Source organism: Sinohyriopsis cumingii, chromosome 8 (assembly GCF_028554795.1).
Source record: "Sinohyriopsis cumingii isolate HCF-2022 chromosome 8, ASM2855479v2, whole genome shotgun sequence".
Taxonomy (NCBI): Eukaryota; Metazoa; Mollusca; class Bivalvia; order Unionida; family Unionidae; genus Sinohyriopsis; species Sinohyriopsis cumingii.
Window position 1 is genome coordinate 42,455,583 of NC_142968.1, and position 22,819 is coordinate 42,478,401.

The window sequence follows — 22,819 nt, forward strand, 5'->3', positions numbered from 1 at the left end:
CAATTGCCTACCCCTTGTTTTTAAAAAAATTTGAAAAAAAAAAAAAAAAAAAAAATCCCATGTTCAATTCTCCTTGTCCTTAAACAAGCCCAAACTCTATTCCCCATGTTAAATTCCCCTTGTACGTAAAGTGGCCCACGATTTATTCCCATGTTAATTCCCCTTGTACGTAGATTTGCCCACGATTTTTCGCCATGTTAAATTTCCATTGTACGTAGATTTGCCCACGGGGGTCTGTAATGCTAATTCCCATTGTACGTAGGGTGCCCCCATTCACTATTAAAGGCAAATAATCTGGACTAGATAACTTAGTATGAGCTTAGTGTAGTAAACCAGGCCATTTAAATTTTAAGTTCGATTCCACTCCTATTTAGAGAATAATCTATTGTTTGTATTTAAGAATAAATATTGAAATTTGAAACTACAGTATCCATCACGTGGATTCTATTGTTTCCTTACGAGATCATACAACTTTCTAATGTGGTGTTAATGCGAACATGTAGCTTAAAATGTTCCATGGAATTTATGGAAGACTAATCAGATGTATCAACAATAAACAATCAGGCGCATTAATTATGGGCTCAAAGATTATAGGTTATGCAATGAATGTGGCCAACTCAATAATGGTTTTACATGTCATTAAGAAGCAAACTGTAGATAAAAAGAAATCATAAACAATGGTCAAAATGTAAAGCAAAATAAACCCAAAGCCATTGCTTAAATGTGAAAATACAATTAGTAATCTATAGATTCTATTACCAATGACCCTAAACTGAGTATAAAAGTGAAAACATTTTATATTTTCAAGAGTGGCAGAACCACCATTGACAAAACAACGCCTCCACTTCACTTATAAAATATTTACTTATACCTACTCAAACATCGCATTTAAGGCTATTGGCCCACAAGCACATTCAAGATTGGAATTCATTCGGAACATAACTGGAATTCATTCGGAACGCTTTCAACTTTAGGTCTTGTGATGGGATTATTTTGGATTTAATTCACCATATATTCCTCTTACATTTTCATTTTATAACAAGATAATTAAATTACTTTTTAAATCCTACTAATTTTATTGAGTTTGCTATCTGTTTTTTAAGACCATAGCGTCGTACAGCAAAAGACATGTAATGTGGTAATGTGTAGATGAAATGCCCAACACTACAGGTAGTACTACTACATGGAGTTTAAACGAATGAATGAATGAATGAATGAATGAATGAATGAATGGGGGGGGGAAGCAGCTATGTGTTTTGTATCGAATATGTTCGAGTGATACAAGGAACCAATTAAAAACAAAAATTGGTATGCTATGGGGATAACTCAACGGGTATAAAGCTACTGAAACTAATGCTTTATATCTGCGCTTTCTGGAACTAGAACTCTCCCCACAATTACTAGATTGTGGTGAGAATCAAGATTTAAGATGCAGAGATTAAAAATGACTGACAGGGAGACCAGAAAAGAAGGTGACTGACAACGAGACTAAAGGAGAAGATGAATGACAATGAGACTAACGCAGAAAATGAATGACTAGGAGACTAAAGAAGATGAATGACAAGGAGACTAGAGTAGAAGATGAATGTCAAGGAGACTAGAGTAGAAGATGAATGTCAAGGAGACTAGAGGAGAGGATGAATGTCAAGGAGACTAGAGAAGATGAATGTCAAGGAGACTAGAGAAGATGAATGTCAAGGAGACTAAAGGAGAGGATGAATGTCAGGGAGACTAGAGGAGAGGATGAATGTCAAGGAGACTAGAGGAGAAGATGACTCACACGGAGACTATGTTAGATTATAAACAGTACAAATAAACTATATTCTGTCTTTACCGCTCTGCATGTCTGTTTTGTGGAAAAAATATTATAACAATTGTGAGGGAAAGAGAAGAAAGAAGAAATAAGAAAGAGATAAGGGAAAATGAAGATAAATACATGGGTGTGAATAAACGACACAAATAGTAATTAAGTTGCACTGCCAATATTGTATTAATCTTTCGAAACAACATAGCGTAACATCTAAAGAAAACCAATTTTCAAAGCTTGATACATCTACATATAAAGCAAATTGCTTCATTATTTATGCACAAGTAAATGAAGAGTTAAATACAAACATGAAAAGTTTCTATTCTTAAGAAGAACCACTTGCTTTTTCCGACAAGACTTCGTGTAAAAACGCCTTACAGTTTCAGTTATCTTGCAAACTAAATAGCTTTTATATCCATGATTATTTTAAAAGAAAACACAATTGGCAATAACTAATTTAAAAAACAACAACATAGTCTTGAATTTAATGCGCAAATTTCAAACTTTGTTGCTGATAATCGTGTTCTGAAAACTGCGAGATTTGCATGATGTTATCCTCTGTCACAGAACATATTACACAGGGTTCGTTGAAATTCCAGGAGAATTCAAAGATCTCGCCAGTGTGCTGGCATCGAATGAATAACAAGTCCGACGGGCCACCTCCAGCATTATCTGCCGATGGTTCATTTCCAAGTCTGCTTGTATCCCATACGTATAACCCTCTATCTCTTCCACTAGATGCCAGGAATTTCTCATTGTGAGGTGACCACTGAACCTGAAATATTGCATCTTTATGAGACTCGATTGAGTAGAGCTTCAATTTCAAATTCCTTATATCCCACAATGCAATAGTCGCATCCGCAGATCCAGTGGCCAGAATAAACTCCTGATAGGGATTAAAGGACAGGCAATGGGCCTCAGCAGCATGGGCATGAACAATGTGACTGGCATTGTATGAGCGAGTGTCCCAGAGTATAAGTTTCTCGTCATCACCCACAGACCCAAACATATTCTGGTACGAAGGATGCCATGCCACGTCATTTACAATAGACGTATGCTCAGTGAAAATGGTCATCGCATCGATAACTCCTCCTTCTGTGCACATGGAATTAACATCCCATAAACAAATGACGTGGTCGTCTGAAGAACTAATTAGATGGCCATTTAAAATTGGACTCCAAGACAGGCCATATCCTTCTTCCTCGTGACCTTTCAATGTCAGTTCTGGACTACATCGTCCACTGGGATCAGTTTCAGATGGTTGCTTTGTGCAGTCAAATACCAGCACATCACTGGAAGATGTCTTTGTTGCAATGATGCAAGGATTCTGTGGCATGTAGCAAGCCTTGTTCACCTCACCTTCATGATTGATTTTCCTGCTTATTTCAACTTTCACATTAACTGATTCGTAGTCGTAATCAGGACCATTAAAATGACGAATGTCATTGGGCAGCTGTACACTAGCTATCATCAAGTAGTTTTGTTCATCCGAATTCGTGTGTGTACCCAATATTAGTCTGTGCATGGAGTAGTCTTCTCCCTCGGGTCTTGTGACACTGGGCAACCACTGTGTTGTGAGACTTCGCCATTCCAGAGTATGTCTCATCACTAAGCCATTAAGCGCAGGTTTGTCCGCCCCAGATGACTGTTTTTCCTCGCAACTCGAGATAGCTTCAGCTGCGTCAAAAATATATCCTTCTTGGTCAGTCATGGTTATAAATATTGCCCCTTTTGATTCAAACAAAAATGTATCTGCAAATGATTCGATTTTTTCTGATTTTTCACACGTGCATGAATTGCAATCACTAGAATGTAGACACAGACCAAACTAACTATAACTACCTTTTATATATTCCATGGACACCCTTGTATTGCTTTATTCATAATGTCACAAAAGCTAATTAGACATCAAAGTGACCAATATTACGTTGGTTTATAGAAGGATTAGCGGTTTTGCCTTCTTTCACATGCCACCTTTTGGAGTAATCACGCCCCGTTGTTCGGCTTCCGGCATTTACCTGCGCAATTAATTATTACTAATAGTTTCCAAAGTCTATCTATATAACTGTGAACATGCAATAATAATAATAATAATAATAATAAGCAAATAAACTATTTCAAATAGAAGGAAGGGTATATTTGATAGTTTGAACAAACGTGTGGGTATGTAAATTTGGCCGTTTCTGTTCCTTTATTGCTAGTTATTAAATGTTATGTGGGGAAGTCTATGAAATTTGCTTCAAAATATATACGATAATAAAGTATTTAATTCATCTAGTACTTATCATTTTGGCTTGCAGTACATCATATGGCTATGAATGAATGAATGAATGAATGAATGAATGAATGAATGAATGAATGAATGAATGAATGAACGAAGGAAGGAAGGAAGGAAGGAACGAACGAACGAATGAATGAATATGTCCAATATTAACAGTTTACTAGGGTATGTTTCAAGTATTATAAAAAGATAAAGAACACCAACCGTATTAGTATGATATACGTTTATTTATCTGTGCTGTCACAACTACAAGACTGTTGCGAGAAACATTAAACCTTAATCGATTTACACAAATAAAAGATAAAAGTATGTGTTCTTGGTATTTTAAAACCGTCTTTGGTATTTCAAATTTCTGAAAGAATTGGAAATTAAAAGTTATAATCTTTATTTGGGTCGGTTATTGACGATTTATTTTCTTATATTCACATGGACGTGTCTCTGACATCTATTTATAAAATAAAAGTTCTTTGAGGTGACCACCTTTCGGTATTTCTCCTAGGGTGTAAAATATAGAGTCAGTAATCCTCTTGGTGTCAGAACTAGGGTCAGATGGAATTTTTTTGAAGAACTTGCTGTAAAAATTTGGGTCAAATTAAAAATATTTCTGATACCTGTTTGTTAAGCGCCCTATCTCCACGTGAACACTATATGTGTGATTGTTTTAAAATTAAAAAGCATTTCAATCTAGAACAAAGTTGTTATAAGAGTGGTTTTGATTTGGAATTCCTGTTTCATTTTAAAAGCGTCGAACTTGTTTCTATTATTGTTGTCAGGTTTCTATTCGTTCCTTTCCCAAAACCTACATTTTAATTCAGAATTGGCTTGTACTCCCTTCCTCAGACATTACTCGTTAGGGTCAGTTCATCCCACCTATGTATAATTTGTTATCCTTACCAAAGATCCATTTATCTTTGTCCTTTACTTTTATTTATTTATTTATTTATTATAATTATTATTATTATTATTATTAGTAGTAGTAGTAATAGTAGTATTAGTATTGTTGTTGTTGTTGTTGTTGTTGTTTTCGCATGATATTTAGTCATTTGTGTATTTGTCATGGCTGGCCTATTTTGTTCAACCCTATTAAAGTGTTTTAATTTTTTTTTCTCTCTCTTTATTTAAGGATTTTATATAAGAGAGGGAAAGAAAGGGAAAGAAATCATATTTGGATCATTTGATTTTCTCGGTAGGGGTAGATAGGTGAGTGGAATAATTCTAGCCTGTTACGTTGGACTGGCTGGTAAATGTACAACACCCTCTAGTGGGACTCATATACCCATCCCCTTCCGTTGCCCGGACAAGATGTGTTCCTCTCCCAACCTCATTTATAAAATTTTCTAATTTTGTTTCTCAAAATGTTTGGTTATGTTTGGGTATCTCTTAGTTTTCAAGCTATATAAAGCTATCGTACTGGCGTTGTCCCCCTATGCACTCGATATTGAATAAAGTCGTTTTTGTGTTATTTTATCCCCCCCCCCCCAACACACACACACACACTTTATAGTGTGCTTGTTCTTGAGTAAAAATTAAAAGCGCATATAGTTTTAAAATATTTAAAATGTGGGTCGAACTTGCAGGGGCTCTGCTTATTGCATTTTCCAAGTTTTTTTTTCTCTCATGTTCTAGCTTTGAAATCATGTATTTCACTCCGACAACACCATATATATATATATATATATATATATATATATATATATATATATATATATATATATATATATATATATATATATATATAAGAGAGGAATTAAAAAGATAAAGGTTTCTAATATGATTCACAGTTAAAAATATTTATGTATTTTTTCTACAGTTAACATAAAGTTGTCAAATAACAAGGTTTTTATCGTCAGAGCGAAGGGGAGTGTGTACTGGATTTGATCTCCAAGATTCGAATATTTGGAACAGTCTAGAAGGAAGTGTTTTGCATTCTCAATTTCAATGCGGGAATAATACATGTTATTAGATACATGATTCGTGTATAAATCTAATTTAAGTTACTATAATTTATTCTTAATAATTTGATCTGAGACATTATATCACGAGCTAAGTAGTAACATGGAGTAGGTTCATTTTTCTCCAGGTGATTTGTCTTCGTTAAGCTGCATAATTTAGTAGTTTCATTTAAGTTTGAATAATGCAAGTTTCACGGCACTTTTTATTCTCCTCGTCCATTTTATTGAGATGATTACAATTTCATAGTATGATTATTTTTGTATGGGTCTATGTTTTATGTTGCATACAAATTATTGGATTGTTGGTAAATTTCTTCTGTAATATTTGTCCTCACTCTGCATTTTCGCTACATTCATGCTACATCATATTATAAACCATTTTCTTATTAATTCTTCTCTTTTATCGAGTATTTCCCCTTTAATGGAACCATCAAAACGTATATGATCTCCCTGTTTTTTTTTCCTTCTCATTAAAGTTATTTAGTATTTATGGTTTTATTACTTGTCCCTTCCCTCCAGTATCTTCATTATTTTCAATCATTATTTTGTATTCACTCTCCATCTTTCTTCCCTTATCCTATTAAAGATGTACCAAATTGTTTGCTTACTTTCGCCATTTTGCTTCATTTCTTACATAAATGTACATCTCTTCTGTTTTTGTTTTACTAAGAAAAATGTTATCAAACTAGTTCTCTTTCTTCGTTTCATATTTGTACGTGTATTTTCTTGTACTAGTTATTGTTTTCCTCAAGATGTCGTTGTGTTAATATTTTTCTATAACGTTCAAAATAATACAAGGCTAGTTGGTAAAGTTTTTTATGCAGATTTTTTGTTATAGCTCAGTGTGTTAGTATTTTTTTAATATTTTTTGTGGAGGGTACTCTCTCCTGTTTGATCTTATCAGACCAGTGAAGGAGCCCTCCAGCCCTGCATGTTAATCGTTACTATCTTGTAAGTGTTGTTATAAATGTGTTGTTGCATATTATAAATATTTTTTTAAAATGTTTTTTTTATAATTAAATTTGTTTTTATTTTTTAATTTATTTTTCTCTCATTCTAAATATTCATCAGTGTCAAACCAGTATTATTCTACCATTCTCCGTTCTTCTTTTATTCGTCTTCTTTCTTCTCTCCTCCTTTCTCTGTTTGCTTCTCGTATTTCTGGATTTGTTGCTGATTGTTGCTCGTTTCCTTCTGTGGTGTCTTGTTTTTCGCTTTCTCCAGTGTTTATTTTAGCTTCTTGATTCTCTTGTGCTGCTTGTTTTCCTATTAGTCAGTAGCTTTGTTAATTTTGCCGTTTCTATGGTTAATTGTTGGTCGTATTGGGAGCGTTTGTTTTATCTTTTCTGTTGTTATTTGTGGTAGTTGTGTTGTCTGTTGGGTCTGATGATGTTGTTCTTGTTGTTGCTGTTGAGTTCTGAGCGTTTGTTTGGAAATTGGATTTTCTTGCTGCTGAGATCGCCTTTTTTCCGTGTTTTTGTTGCTTCCTTTTTCTCTTTTAGTTGTGGTGTCGGTTCTATTATCGTTATTTGTTTTCCCATTGTTTCTGCTTTGTTGGTCAGTGGGTTTGTTAATTTTGCCTGTTCTAGGATCAGTGTTGGTCGTATTGGGAGCGTTTGTTGCTGAGACCGCCTTTCTTCCGTGATTTTTGTTTCTTCTTTATTCTGTTTTAGTCGTTGTGGCGGTTCTATGATCGTTGTTTGTTCTCCCATTGTTTCTGCTTTGTTAGTCAGTGGGTTTGTTCATTTTGCCGGTTCTAGGATCATTGTTTGTCGTATTGGGAGCGTTTGTTCTTTTTCTTCATATTGTTATTTATGGTAGTTGTGCTGTCGGTTGGATTTGGTGATGTTGTTCTTGTTGTTGCTGTTGAGTTCAGAGCGTTTGTTTGGAAATTGAATTTCCTTGCTGCCTTACTTCCGTGTTTTTTGTTGCTTCTTTATTCTCTTTTAGTTGTGTTGTCGGTTCTACAATCCTTGTTTGCCGTATTCGATGCATCGATTCTGTTGTTGTCTGTAGTGTTTGTTTGTTCTGTTGAATCTTGTTCCTTTGTCCAGTTGAATGTATTTCTGTTGTTGGTTTCTGTACCAGTTCTTGTTATTGTTGCTGCTGTTGTTGACTTCCCTGCATTTGTTTTAGAGTTGTATTTTCTTGATGTAATGGCTCAGTACTCTCTTGTATTTCTTGTTGCTGTTTTTGTTGCTTTTGTCATTGTTGCTGCTGTTGATTTCTCTGTATTTGTTTTGAGATTTGCTGTTGAGATTGTCTATTCTCAGTAACTTGATGGTTTTGTTGATATTGTTGTTGTTGTCGTTGTTGGTTCCTTTCTTGTACGTCTCTGTTTTCTGCTTGTCTATGTACCAGTGCTTTCTGGTGATGTTGGTCTTGTTGCTGTTCTTGTTGCTGTTGCTTATGGTCTTGTTGTTACTGTTGGTTTCTCTGCATTTGTTTTGGGGCTGTAGTCCCTTGCTGCTGACTATTCTCAGTTACTTGTTTATTTGGTTGATTCTGTTGTTGTTGTCGTCGTTGTTGGTTCTCGCATGCCTCTGTCTTTGGCTGGTGTCACCTGATTTGTTGGACATTTAAAGGGTGTATGCCCTGTCAGTTCACATCTATTGCATTTGCGGTTGAAAATGCATCCTTTGTACCATGATTTTGCTATATAAAAAACGATAAATGTACAATGCTCTTGATTTTGAAGATATATTTTTAATCAATATTGTGACTTAACATTTCTAACATTTCTAACATTAATTAGAACATAGCATTCAACCCAGATTTAGGGTTAATTAAAGGAATAGATACAAAGAGCCATGTCTGTAATGCCACTCCATACAAGAACGCCTAAACATATACTAGAAATATAAAATAATAAGGCACAAATGTAACATCGGTTCAAAGAATGTACAAAATCCTCTTGTCAATCTTCAACTCTGCTGGATCAAAAGAATGTGTATTTATAATGTATATAGTATAAAATAAAATATGTGTATAGTATAAACAATGTATATTTGATATACATCTGACACATTTTTGATTAAAGGGAAACTCGGGAATCTCAGTATGCATCTCGTAGTATATAAAGACACCGCATAAATGCTATTCACACACACACACACACACACACACACACACACCTCGTAGTATAGTATGACATCGCATAAATTCTATTCACACACACACACACAGACACACACCTCGTAGTATAGTATGACACCGAATACATGCTATTCACACACACACACACACACAGACACACCTCGTAGTATATTATGACACCCCATACATGCTTTTCACACACACACACACACACACAGAGGCACCTCTCGTAGCATATCAAGACACAGCATACATACTATTCAACACCCACCCACCCCACCACACCCACACACACACAAACACAAGGCCTCTCCTGTTCCGTTATTGGTGCGGGCCCTCTCAGAATCATCATAGAGGACCCCTGGTGTCGAAAATTTAAATATTTTTATATCTGTATGTTGGATCATTAACTGTGTTTGTGCATACGTAAAAATTAAATAGAATTTTGATAAAAGTTTATGGAATTTTGGTTAGGGTTTATCCACCGCCTTATACTAGTGTTCCAATAGACTCATTTTAGTTAAACCCAGGCTGGTTTATTGAGTCTTCTTTAATTAGTGATCTTTGCCAGAAATCATAGTATCCAGTGTTTGTTATATGTGCATTGCTATATTGTTATGTATGCTATCTCGTGTTTGTGTTTAGACGGCATTAAATGATCAAATCTTTATTCGAGTTTTGTTATTTTAGAAAGGTTATCTAAAGGGAAAAATAAATATAATAATTTGGTAGGGCTTGGACTCCTCTCAATGGGAGTTTTTATTTTTCTACCAGATTCCTATCTAATTGTTTTCTATTTTGTAGAGAATATAGAAGGAAAACTTAAACAAAATAGCGATGTTGAAATAAAGTCAATGCGTGCATGTTCTGTGTGTGGTTTAATATCCCGTAGTTGTTAGTAATGTTCCTATTTCTCTGTGTTTGTGTTTGTAATGTTAGCCACGTAGCATTGGTATCACACCATCATGCGCTCCTTACTCGGTTCGGTCGATACCCCTGTACCTTCATATTGCATTGATGTGTTCTTATAATTGTTTAAAAATGCTACGAGATAGTAATATTAGTAGCTAACCATCTACACTAAAGTAATATGGTCTGCTTTTTCCATCACAAAAGTAAAAGAAAAATGGATAGAATTTTCGATTAAAATTTTTTCATTTAATTAAACAAAGGTAATGGTAATTAATTTTATGCATAAATACCGGTATTGAGTTTAAAAATTGGTTTTAGGTGGATTATTTATTCAACAGTAGTAATTAAATACAATAATGTGGTGAGTGACATTGGGAGGGCGTGAGAGAGTATAACGTGCCCTTTTTTGATTGAATAAGGTCTTTACTTTCTTTTCGGTTGGCTTTCTAGGTGTAGACTGTGTCCTTTTCCTTTTTAGCTGTTTATTGGGGGTCGAGGTCTGTTCTTCCTCCCCTTTATTGATTCCTTTCTCCTCAGGAACCGTGCCTGAGGTTGGGGGTCAATTTGAAAGTGACTCACGTTTCCGATTTTCTGAGAATTATTTACCTCACTTTCATTTATAATTTTTGGTGAGGTAAAACTGGGATCAATGATTTCAAAGAATGGAGACAGAGTTTTCTACAAGTATTGTCTCCTTCTCTTCATTTCTTTTTCTTGTCTCCTAATTATTTGCCTTTCTTTTTTAAGTCGGTTTTTCTTTTCCGCCCAGCTCGTTTGGTCACAGCTCTGCCAGGCGACCGGATTGGAATCTCTGCTGGAGTTATCCCCCACAGTTGCTTCCATTTGGTAGTTCCAGATTATTATTTTGGATTCTGGGATCTGGAATCTCCTGTAGTTCTTTCTCTACACCCTCCTTTATCTTGTTGATTTGGGCTACATATGTTTGTTTAGGGGTGGGATTAGGGCATTCCCTTGGCAGGTGACCCGTTTTTCCACACCAGTTACAGGTTCTTATGTAGTGGCATCCCCATAACCATGAATTTACAATGAATCCCATTACGTATATGAAAGGCGGCAACCTTCTGGCATCCTCCTCACTCATGTATAATATACGTACTCCAGTGTGAATTTATGGATATCTCCAAAAGGATGTCATCTTGTCTTAATGCAGTTTAATTCCATTCTTCTTCTCCAGCTTATTAAAGGAGGAATTTCTAGAGGTAGTCCTGAACAGTGTACCTCTGTAAATTTGTCGCCCAGCATTCTTATAATAGGGGGACTCCTGATTTTAATTTGGTGTTCCTTGATTTCCATGATGGAATCCTTAGGGTACAGGAGGAGTGGTTTCCTTGGTGAAGAGAAAGTATGTACCTCTTCCACCATTCTGCAAACCCTTTATATCCTCTATTCTAATCCCTCTAGCAGCTAAATGCTGGAAGATATCAGAGGGCCTAGGTCTTGAGCGTCGGCCTCGCAAGCGGGAGGTCGTGGGTTCGATCCCCGGCCGAGTCATACCAAAGACTTACAAAATGATACTAACAGCTATCTCGCTTGGCGCTCAACATTAAGAGGTTAGTGTTAGGACTGGTTAGCCTGGTGTCAGGATAATGTGACTGGATGGGACATCATGCTACATTTCTGCGGCATGGTGCCCTGGTGCTAGATATCGATATAAACTGCCACACTGCAGACATCGTAGCGATATGACTGAAAAATTGTTAAAGCTACGTTACAAATCCAAATTACATCACAACACATCCTCCCTTTTTTCCTCTCCAGTTCCAAATTAATAGAATCTTTGTCTTGATGTGCGGTCTGATCAAGCGATGTGTTAAGGCCTTTGATCAAGACCTCATTTGAGATATACTCGGCTGACATGAGTTCTACTCTCAGTCTGTCCTTTGGACATGTCAAAGTAACATCCTGTAGTAGATGTGTTTTAGTTCTCCTGAGGCAAACCATATTTCGCTCAGCGATCATGAATAGAGTGAACACAGTTCTAATGACAGATGGGACGTTTGCAATTAGTTATAATCCTTTAATTAGATCTATAGAACGCGTGTTGAATGAGATGTTCTAAATAATGTTAAGTCACAATATTGACGAAAACTCTATGTACAAAATCTTGGACAAGTAAAGAAGTTACCCAGCTACACAAATAACCTATGTCAAAAGAAAGTTGGAACATACACAAAATGTTACTGTTGAATAGAGTACAAAACTGGAGAGAAAGAGTAAGAAAGAAATTGCGAATTTAATTAAACAATTAGGTAAAACGACTATGATAATGGAAAAATGGAGAAAGTATAAATTAAAGAGGGGAAGCAATCTGTATAAGAAAAACAAATACCGCCGCCAACCCGAAATGATTTGGAAAAGAATCGATATCTCAAATAAACCACTCCTAAAGAGAGAATCGCCAAGTAGGAAACTAGAGAGGAAAATACGAAAACTTTATGCCTCAGTATAACTCTGATCAAACTTTTCTGCATGCTTTGAGTTAAAAGCACCATGGAAATAGCAACTAAAATATTTTAAATAAAAGTAAAGGAATATAAATCTTTGGAAGAAAAAAAGAAAATCTTTGATTCCCCCACCCCAGCAAATAAATAAACAAAGGTATAGTCATTTGAAATGAGCTTATCGTTTCATTGTTGCTCATGTTTGTAGGGTATTAGGCGCTATAAAATGTCCTCATTATTATTATTATTATTATTATTATTATGCACACTCTGAGTAAAGAGACATATAGACTTTTTGGTTATGTGCCCTTTCAAAAACGTCAGGACACTTGAAATTTTCAATCCTCAGCCCACACTTGGCTCGATCAGGTCCTCTGTCATATGCAGAATTCATTTCAATAATACGTGATATCCAATAACAATAATAATGATAATAATAATGAGGACTTTGTATAGCGCCTAATCTTTAGAAGCTCTAAGCGCTTTACAACATTAGACAACACCTATAAGATAAAAAAACATATAATAATATTATTACAAAAACAAACACCATGAAATTAGAAAAACATTAAAAAATTTAAAAAAAAAACATGCTGAGAATATTTCAGGTAGGAAACATTATTAGGTCTTTAAGTTTGTTCTTGCAGTCGAATAGAACAGAGTAATAATAATAATAATGAGGACTTTGTATAGCGCATAATTGTTAGAAGCTCTAAGCTCTTTACAACATTAGACAACACCTATAACATAAAAACGTATATAATGAATGATTACAAAAAACAAACACCGTGAAATTAGAAAACATAAAAAAACATCCTGAAAATATTTAAGATAGGAAACAATCACAACATTAAATAAGGACTAAACGTACGACAATCAGAGACGATAAGTGTATGTATGTATGTATGTATGTATGTATGTATGTATGTATGTATGCATGCATGCATGCATGCATGCATGCATGTTGTATGTATGTATGTATGTATGTATGTATGCATGTGTGTGTCTGTGCGTGCGTGCGTGTGTGCGTGAGTGCGTGAGTGCGTGTATGTATGTATACATGTAAAGAATATTTACTTACGTACCTATGTGTTTACTGGCTAGACGAAACAGATGTTTTAAGGCAGGGCATTTGCAGGTTTTGGATCCATCAAATTTGAACTGACAACGAACAGTGCAAAACTAGTATCTAAGTGAGGACTTTCAACTCTTAATGAGGGTTTGTTTCAAAGGCAAGCACAAAACATAGACACGACAAACAAATAAAACAGAAAAACCGTTTTGTTTGCAAAACTTTACATGGCTGTTTCTACAAGAATTAAACGTTTAAATGTATTATGTTTTGACTAATTTATTTCAACTTGTTGCGGATGCTGGCAAATATTGGTATTGGATTTAAGCAATACTTTATTTTCAAGTAGAAATGTTATTTTGGCTTGACTCTAAAAGAAAATAATAGAAACCAAATTTCAACTGTTCAGCCAGAATACATTGTTGTAATTGCAAGTTAGTAAAAATGCTTCATGAACTAAAAATCATTATTAAATATCTTTTTATACAAATTTTTGTACCTTCTAAAGGTTTACAATGATGACACTTTCAGTGATTTCTAAACGCATTTGAAACAACCCCTGTACGATGTCCATGAGGGCAAATTGCACATGTGTGTTCAGATCATAATTTCCGTCCTCATTGCCGTAAATATTCATACATTGCACGTTAAAATGAATACAATTACAGACATGACTCCTTCATTGTCAGTATCTGAACAAAACCCTCGTTTCCAACCGAATCAAAACAGACGTGAGTGTGTCTACTTTTAGAAGGAATACTTTTCGTAATGTACTCACTCACTTTATATAGCTTCATTACAACAGTCTATTGATAGCATTGCAAACTTATGGTTTATTAATTTGTCTACGTACTTGTAATTTTTGGCAATCTGCTTCGATGCTTCTGTCCGTATATTCACAAATACGAGTCAAGTCACAACTTTGACCGTACAACGTTTATCGCAAATTCCACAAAACTGAATTGCATGACCTACACAGTTGCATTTTAAAGTTAAATCTAAAAAAAAAAATAATACCTAGGCTTTGCTTTCTGTGAATTGTATATTTTTCTGAATATATTTACCTGCTGATTTACGAAAACAGACAATCTAATAAACTTGTACTTCCCAGACATAGCGATGTCCCCCATTACTTCCCCATTACTGGTTCACTTAAGTTCCAAACTAATTTTATGACAAAATAGTGTACAAGAGGCAGTTAAAATATCCAGATCACCGATTCGCATACTAAAACACAAATTGCTATTTATGTACTATTGCTAAATTTTCGAAACAAGTTTCTTTCTTTATATCATCAAAGGATAACATGCGGAAATCGGGCCGTGATAGCTGCTATAACTGACCCGGGAAAGGAGTAATGGTCAATCAGCTGTAAAAACACATACCTGTGAATGTGCTAGTTTGTTTGTTAGCATAATTGATATCAAAACTAGGCCTAGCTACTTACAGCTTGATAAATGTATTTCGCTACAACACAATACTAGAATTAACCTCGGGAAGGGATCTCAAAAAGTGTGGTCAGTCAACATACCTCTAAAATCAGAGAGAAGGCGAATTTTACATTATTTTGTCGACTTAAATATACATACAAAACATGACATTAATATTTTAATAATTGAAAAATACACAAATTTAATTTCGATATAGACTAATGTCTAACGATATAAAGGTTGCATGCTTTTGAAACCAAAGGAATCGTGTTTGATGGTTCATCAAAAGTTAGTTTGGTTCCCTGCTTCGTAGACTCTCGTTTTCGTAAAACACTTTTTTTTTTACATATCACTATTCAACAAGGCAGTGACGCTCTACAAAAACGCTTTCGCCCACATGTGGTGGTTGTTGAAACCAGTTGGAATAACGTGGACGGTAGTTCAGATGTTGGACATTTTGAATATAAATGTATTTTATATACAATAACGAACAACTTCGTTAAAAAGCACTTTATTGACAATTAATCCAGACTCGATTCAGTCATTAAACAACACAGTTTCCACCCCACCCCCTCGATTTTCATGATGTCACGCGTACATTTGTTACGTCCTCGGTAACTCGCGCCCTCGCTTATAGTGCGATCTATGTTTTGGGCCCTGTTGTGCGCGAGTTATCGAGAGAGAGGTGTATTTGTGTTTTGTCTGCTCATTTGCTTTCTCTCTTTTCAAGGGCAGGGGTGCTTATATTTTACTTTTATTTCTGTTTCCGAATTAAGAAACACCGGTGTATTGAAATTTACCATAAAACTGGCAAAACTTTTGTTTTGATGCCTGTTGTTCGTTTTTCGACGTTTATGGTTCTTTATTTTCTGGGGCCGGGTTGTCGTTGTCCGTTCTTTTCCCCTTTATCCATCCTGGTAGTTTTCTTTGCAATAACTTCCTTTGCTTTCAAGTCCTCATCTACGAATATTCGTTGGGAGCCTATGTTGTCTTTCCAAGCGATTAATCTCCCTTTCATAATTGTCTTCCCTCGATCTCCAATATATATTAAGGAATTCTCTGAAACTCTTTTTCACCACAGTAGTCCGTTTCTGTGAAACAAAGCTATTTCGTGTGGTTGCCTTGCGATCATCTTTGATCACAATTATGACTGAGAAAGTTAATTTAAAGTAGATTACGTACACAATGACATTTATAACAGTGTACGATTGATCAACTGAAATGAGTACACCCGCAATACGACAGGTGCCGCTAGATCTTAAGCATGCAGGGTCGGTATGATTTTTAACTCATTATTAATCCTTTATTTCATTTAAAAACGTAATTAAGATTTGAATGCAAAGGAGGCTAATTTGAATTTATTGCAACAATACAAAAATTATTCCGCGATTCAGATATCTAAACACTGTCGGCATTTTATTAGTTTCACATAGAAACGCTCGCGTACATAGCTGTTACGGTAGATTGACACATCTTACGCTTAATTACAAGAGGGCACATTGCCTTTATGATCATTGCACTTAAAATGAATTACAATATATATCTAGAATACAAATTTCCCTTGACAAATAATTATTTAATTGGTGTTTTTGTTTAATTAAAGTAATGCGTCCACCAGGCGCAATAGACATTTTCATTGACATAAATTTTCTTAAATTACGTTAATTACGGAGTACTATGAATGTCAGAAAGAAAATGTAACAAAGTATCCTAAGCTATACTAGTATAACGGGGGATCAAAACCATAACGATACTGAGGGACAAACCTAGCCTCAGATCAAGGAAAAGAAACACTAATGAAAATGAGGTTAAGGAAGGTGTAAGAGCTAGGTCCTCGGTCTGGTCCTTCGATGTTCTCGAGATCTAAAGGTTAGGATTCTGGTGGTTGTACTTCCTTACATACACAAATGTCTAACACCAGTTTTCTTCCCCCTATTTCCCACTGTAATCTTTTGCCTAAGTCTTCCCTCTTATCATGTGTATCTTATGCATTCCATGCTATACTGTGTGTTTGTGCTTGCATTTGTGTTAGGATTCTCATCTAGGTTATATCTTGTTTCAGTTGTCTATTTCCTTTCACACACACACACACACACACACACACACACACACACACACATATATATATATATATATATATATATATATATATATATATATATATATATATATATATATATATATATATATATATATATATATATATATATATATATATATATATATATATTCACATGACTCGTATTACAGTGGTTTGGATTGATATCTTTATTTCCTCTTTTAGTCGACTTATCCAGTTTAATCCTATAGTCATAAACGACACCTCTAGTAAATAAGACGAAACAATACCAAATGTGTAAGAATTTTTTTTAAAGTTCCTATATATTTCTTGGAATAGGTTATTTCATAGCATAATATTGGTGTGTGTGTGTGCTTTCTATCTCTGACATCCCATTTAGTTTTCTTCATTAGATAAATATGCTTCAACAGGAAATTGATCCAAGAAGGTAGGATAAAATATAATATATGTATTTACCTCTTTTCTAGTGTTTTGCATCGAGCCTGTTTCGTTTCGTTCTTACCATAATTGTGTGTGCATTTTCTTTTACTAGTATTTAAGTTTCTCAAGATGTCGTTAATTTGAACTTATTTTCCATAACAGTAAGAATTATATCAGCAAGTTGTTTATATTTTTCTTGCAGTCTTTAAGGCTTGTCGTAGTCAGTTAGAAGATATCTTAAATCTCCCGCAATAAGTTAATTTATATTTTTTCATTTCTAATTATTTTCACAGATCTGTTAAGAAAACGACTTGGGCTTTTTTATCTTTGCGTATGTGTTCATAAAATCACATCACTTAATGTTTATGTGATTTATTTTCATTGTTTGCCGCAGATCAACTTCCATTTTTGTTGAACATTTTATACCTATATTCCAATCCCTACTGTGATCGTTTCACCCTCTCTTATCATTTCGTACTGTAACTACAACTATTGTCCTAAATCCGTGTTCTATATGTTTAATCAAAAGATTATAGCTAATTGCAGAAGCCCATGCCCCCTCTCTTATCATTTCTTACTGTAACTATAACTATTGTACTAAATCCGTGTTCCATATGTTTAATCAAAAGATTATAGCTAATTGCAGAAGCCCGTGCCCCCTCTCTTATCATTTCTTACTGTAACTACAACAATATTTCCTATCCGTGTCTTATAGGTTTAATTCAAGGATTATAGCTAATTGCAGATGTCACCCCTGTCATTACAAAGGTGTTCACTTCATTCAATATTCCTAATATAACGCATTTGGTCGATAGGGTCTTTACCCTGAGGCTAAGATTAACTAAACCGCATTTCCAACAGGATGTTACTTTGACATGTGACAAAATAACTATTGGGAGTAAAACTCGAGTAAGTTAACTCAAAGCCTTGATACCAAAAACAAACAAAAAAGAACTTTAAAAAAAGATCAAAATAAAATATTAACAATATTTTAACAATTAAAACTACAATATATGACTTTTCTATTTTTATTATGCTATATAAAGTGTGGGTGGGTGGGTGTGTTATTTTAATTTTTAACTTTTAACGAAGCTTTAACAACTTTTCAGTCATTTCACTACCATGTTTTAAATATGACAGTTTACACTGATGTCTAGGAAATAGACATCATGCCGCATTATGTTCCACCCAGTCATATTATCTTGACACCATGCCGACCAGTCCTAACACTATCCTTTTAATGCTTGGCGCCTGTAAGTACCATTTTTAGAATTCTTTGAAATGACTAGACCGGGGGTTCGAAGCACTAACCTCTTGATGCTGGGCGCTAAGCGAGGCAGATGTTAGTGAACACTAGACCACCGATGTAGAGAGGAAAACATCGAATGCTTCATACTTTAATATATATATATATATATATATATATATATATATATATATATATATATATATATATATATATATATATATATATAATACATAAACCGTTATGTCTGTTCTAAGAGAAAATCACAATGAAAACAACTGTGAACATATTTTAGGTGGAATGAAAAAGAGTATAAATATTAGGAAGGAAAAAGAAAATCTAACAAAAAATACTGCAAATAATAAACAAAAGTCTAATCAAACGCACACTTGGGTACACGATAAAAAAATGTAGAGTCAACAATCAGACTATTTTCTATATAAGATTGGCGGAGGGACACAGTAGTGTTGCTATTGTTGCTGTTTTGGGTTTAAACGATATTTTTTCAGCACAAGATAGGCAAATGGCAGCCAGTATTAATGGTGGAGGAAGAACCCGGGGAAAACTCCGGAAAGAACCACCTACCCACAAGAAGCTACTGGCAAGCTTTCTCACATGCCCACATAGGCCGAACCCGAGACTCGAACCCACGCAAACAGAGGTGAGATGGCAGTAATACGTAACGGTGATCGCTTTAGACCTCGCAGAGCCCGTACAGTTTTGTTACTAGAAGGGTATAGGAAGAGGCCCACTACGGGAGATGGTACATTTACCAGCCCAGCCACCGTCACATGCTACACATATTCTACCACCCGCATCTCCCTCCATGTATAAGTTTCACTTTGTGTTTTACATTAAATTATCTTGAAGTGTGGCATGTTTCTGTCATCAAGTCAAACGAACACGAAGGGACGTGACCGAATTTATCCACAAATGGAGAGAAAACAATCTATTTTCCATATGCGGTGTGTGTGTCTTTTCTTGCACATGTGTGTGTGTGTGTGTGTGTGTGTGATCATTGGCTAAAATATTAAATCCATCAATACACTCTTACCCTGAAATCCAAACACCCATAATATATTTTTTCGATTCTTCTGTCATATGAAAAAGCTATATAAAAATATCAATACAATTCAAAACAATAGTAACGAATGATATAATTCGTGCGAGAAATAAATGTATACCACCTGAACACGGATTGTGTTCCTTTTCGATAAGTAATATTTGAGAGATACCCTAATACACTATTAATATAAAAATTGTTCATTCATTCGTTCCTTCGTTCATGGAACCATGGTGCACTGCAACCCGAAAATGCTTTGTATCGTTGATATTAGTTGGATTAAATACCTTATCATTGGATATATTTTTAAGAATATGTCCGATTCATAGATATTACCTCATCAAATATGGTTCTGTGGAAGAAAAAAAAAACAGCCGGGTCCACAAAGACACATATTTGTTCAAAATATCAAATATATCCTTCTTCTATTCTTCTTCTTCATCTTTTTCTTTTTCTTCTTCTTCTTCTTCTTCTTCTTCTTCTTATTATTATTATTATTATTGATATTAGAAGTAGTAGCAGTACTAGTAGTAGTAGTAATAGTAGTAGTAGTACTAGTAGTAGTAGTACTAGTAGTAGTAGTAATAGTAGTATTGCTATTATTATTATCATTATTATTATCGGTTCACATTTATATAGTTTACAACTGGAAATCAGTTCAAGCCGGATGTCGAACAATGGGACTTGATTACTTCGACCTATGGCATGTGCAAGAAGGCAAAACAACTAATCCTTCTATAAACTGACGTACTATTGGTCAGTTCGATGTCTAATTAGCTTTTGTTTGCGAAATAATGAATAGGGACACGCAAGGGTGATAATATAAAAGGCAGGTGCAACATAGATGTATATCGCTATCCTAGAGATTTACTTTGTCGGTCCTAGCTTCGGTGTGAATCTTTGACCTGAAAAAGAACTGAGTTAAATTTAGGTACATTTCTTTCGTTTGGAAACGTGCAAACTTTATAACCATGATGGAGCAAGAAGGATGTTTTCATGACGCCGAGGAAGAGGTATATAACGGCAAAGACAACAAGATATTTGATGCGGACGAACATGTTCTCAGTGACGTAGTGGTGAGACTTGCCCTGGAATGGACAAGTCTTACAGTACAGTGGTTGCCCAATGTTACAAGACTACACGGAGAAGACTACAGTTTGCAAAGTCTAATATTGGGTACACACACAAATTGGGACGAACAAAACTACCTGCTGATAGCTGGTGTAGAGGTGCCCAGTGACAATCCTCAGTTTAACGATTTCGATTATAACAACGAATTAGGTAACTGGAATATCAAGATAAATAGGAAAATCAATCACGATGGTGAGGTGAATAAGGCTTGCTACATGCCACAAAATCCTCGCATCATTGCAACAAAGACATCTTACAATGATGTGCTGGTATTTGACTACATAACGCAGCCATCCGAACCTGACCCCAGTGGAAGATGTAAACCAGAACTGACATTGAAAGGTCACGAGGAAGAAGGATATGGCCTGTCTTGGAGTCCAATTTTAAATGGTCAGCTAATTAGTTCTTCAGACGACCACGTCATTTGTTTATGGGATATTAATTCCATGTGTACAGAAGGAGGAGTTATTGATGCAATGACCATTTTTACAGAACATACATCTATTGTAAATGATGTGGCATGGCATCCCTCATACCAGAATATGTTTGGGTCTGTGGCTGATGACAAGACTCTTATGCTCTGGGACACTCGCTCAAACCATAGCAGTCTCATTGTTCATGCCCACGCTGATGAGGCCCACTGCCTGGCCTTTAATCCCTATCAGGAGTTTCTTCTGGCCACTGGATCTATGGACGAGACTATTGCATTGTGGGATCTAAGGAATTTAAAATCGAAGCTGTACTCAATCGAGTCCCATAATGATGCAACATTTCAGGTTCAGTGGTCCCCTCACAATGAGAACATCCTGGCATCGAGTGGCAGAGACAGAAGGCAATACGTCTGGGATATAAGCAAACTTGGACTGGAACAAACTGCAGAAGATGCCGGAGGTGTCGTACCAGAGCTGCTATTCGTTCGTTGCGAGCACACTGGTGAGATCTTGGAATTCTCCTGGAATCCCATTGAACCCTTGGTAATCTGTTCTGTGACTGAGGATAACATCGTGCAATTCTGGAAAATGGCTGAACGCGGTTATCATAAACAACCTTTGAAATTGGCGCATTGAAATCAAGACTCATATCCTGGCATAATTGAATTCCTATTGTAGATCCATTTAAATGATTAAAGATGTTATTTAGTTTACAATATAACTTAAAGTTTAAGGCGTTTCTTTACTCTCAAAGATTTAAAACACTTTAGTTTACTTGGAAATAACATGTGATATTTCCTTGAGAAGTTAATTTTCGTGTTTGTATGAAAATCGTTCTTAGTGGTGAGTAAATAATGAAGCAATGTGATTTACCTGTGTATATGTTTTTCCCCTCAAATATTTCACTATATTCACGTGGTCAGGTGACATACTATTGTCACAGTAGTGTGGTTACTCGCGTTAATGACTTCACTATTTCTTTTTCCTTTCTACTCCCTATCGTATGTCACTTTTATTCTCTTTCTTTCAACATTTCTTCTACACATAAGGACTTATCACTAGTAAAAGTTGTAGAATAGCAAAGGCTGAGAACGTTTCATCCTTATTGTTTGTAATATTTTCATTCAGCCATTAACCTTTAAACTCTGTACCATTCTTCTCTATTCTCACTACCATCTAATGACATACAGGAGAGCTCATGTTCCGGAACGAGCAGTAGCAGTATAGCTCCTTCCATTCTATATAAAAGTGTTTATTCTCGATTCGTACCTTCCACAACAATAATATTATCAGCTCTCTCTCTCTCTCGCTCTCAAAAGGGTTGTGCATAAATAACTCTGATTATTAAAATATAGAATGGAAAATACTATCGGTGCTTTGACATTCTGCTGAATATAAAAACAAGCTAGAACTGATGATTACCAGACATGACGAGA

At 35.3% G+C, this 22,819-nt stretch overlaps 2 pseudogenes; one reads left to right on the plus strand and one right to left on the minus strand.

Moving 5' to 3' along the window:
- Positions 1 to 2,291: 2,291 nt before the first annotated feature.
- On the minus strand, positions 2,292 to 3,413 carry LOC149793375 (histone-binding protein RBBP4 pseudogene; annotated as a pseudogene).
- A 17,379-nt stretch (positions 3,414 to 20,792) lies between these two features.
- Positions 20,793 to 22,019, plus strand: LOC149793376 (histone-binding protein RBBP4 pseudogene; annotated as a pseudogene).
- Positions 22,020 to 22,819: the final 800 nt, after the last annotated feature.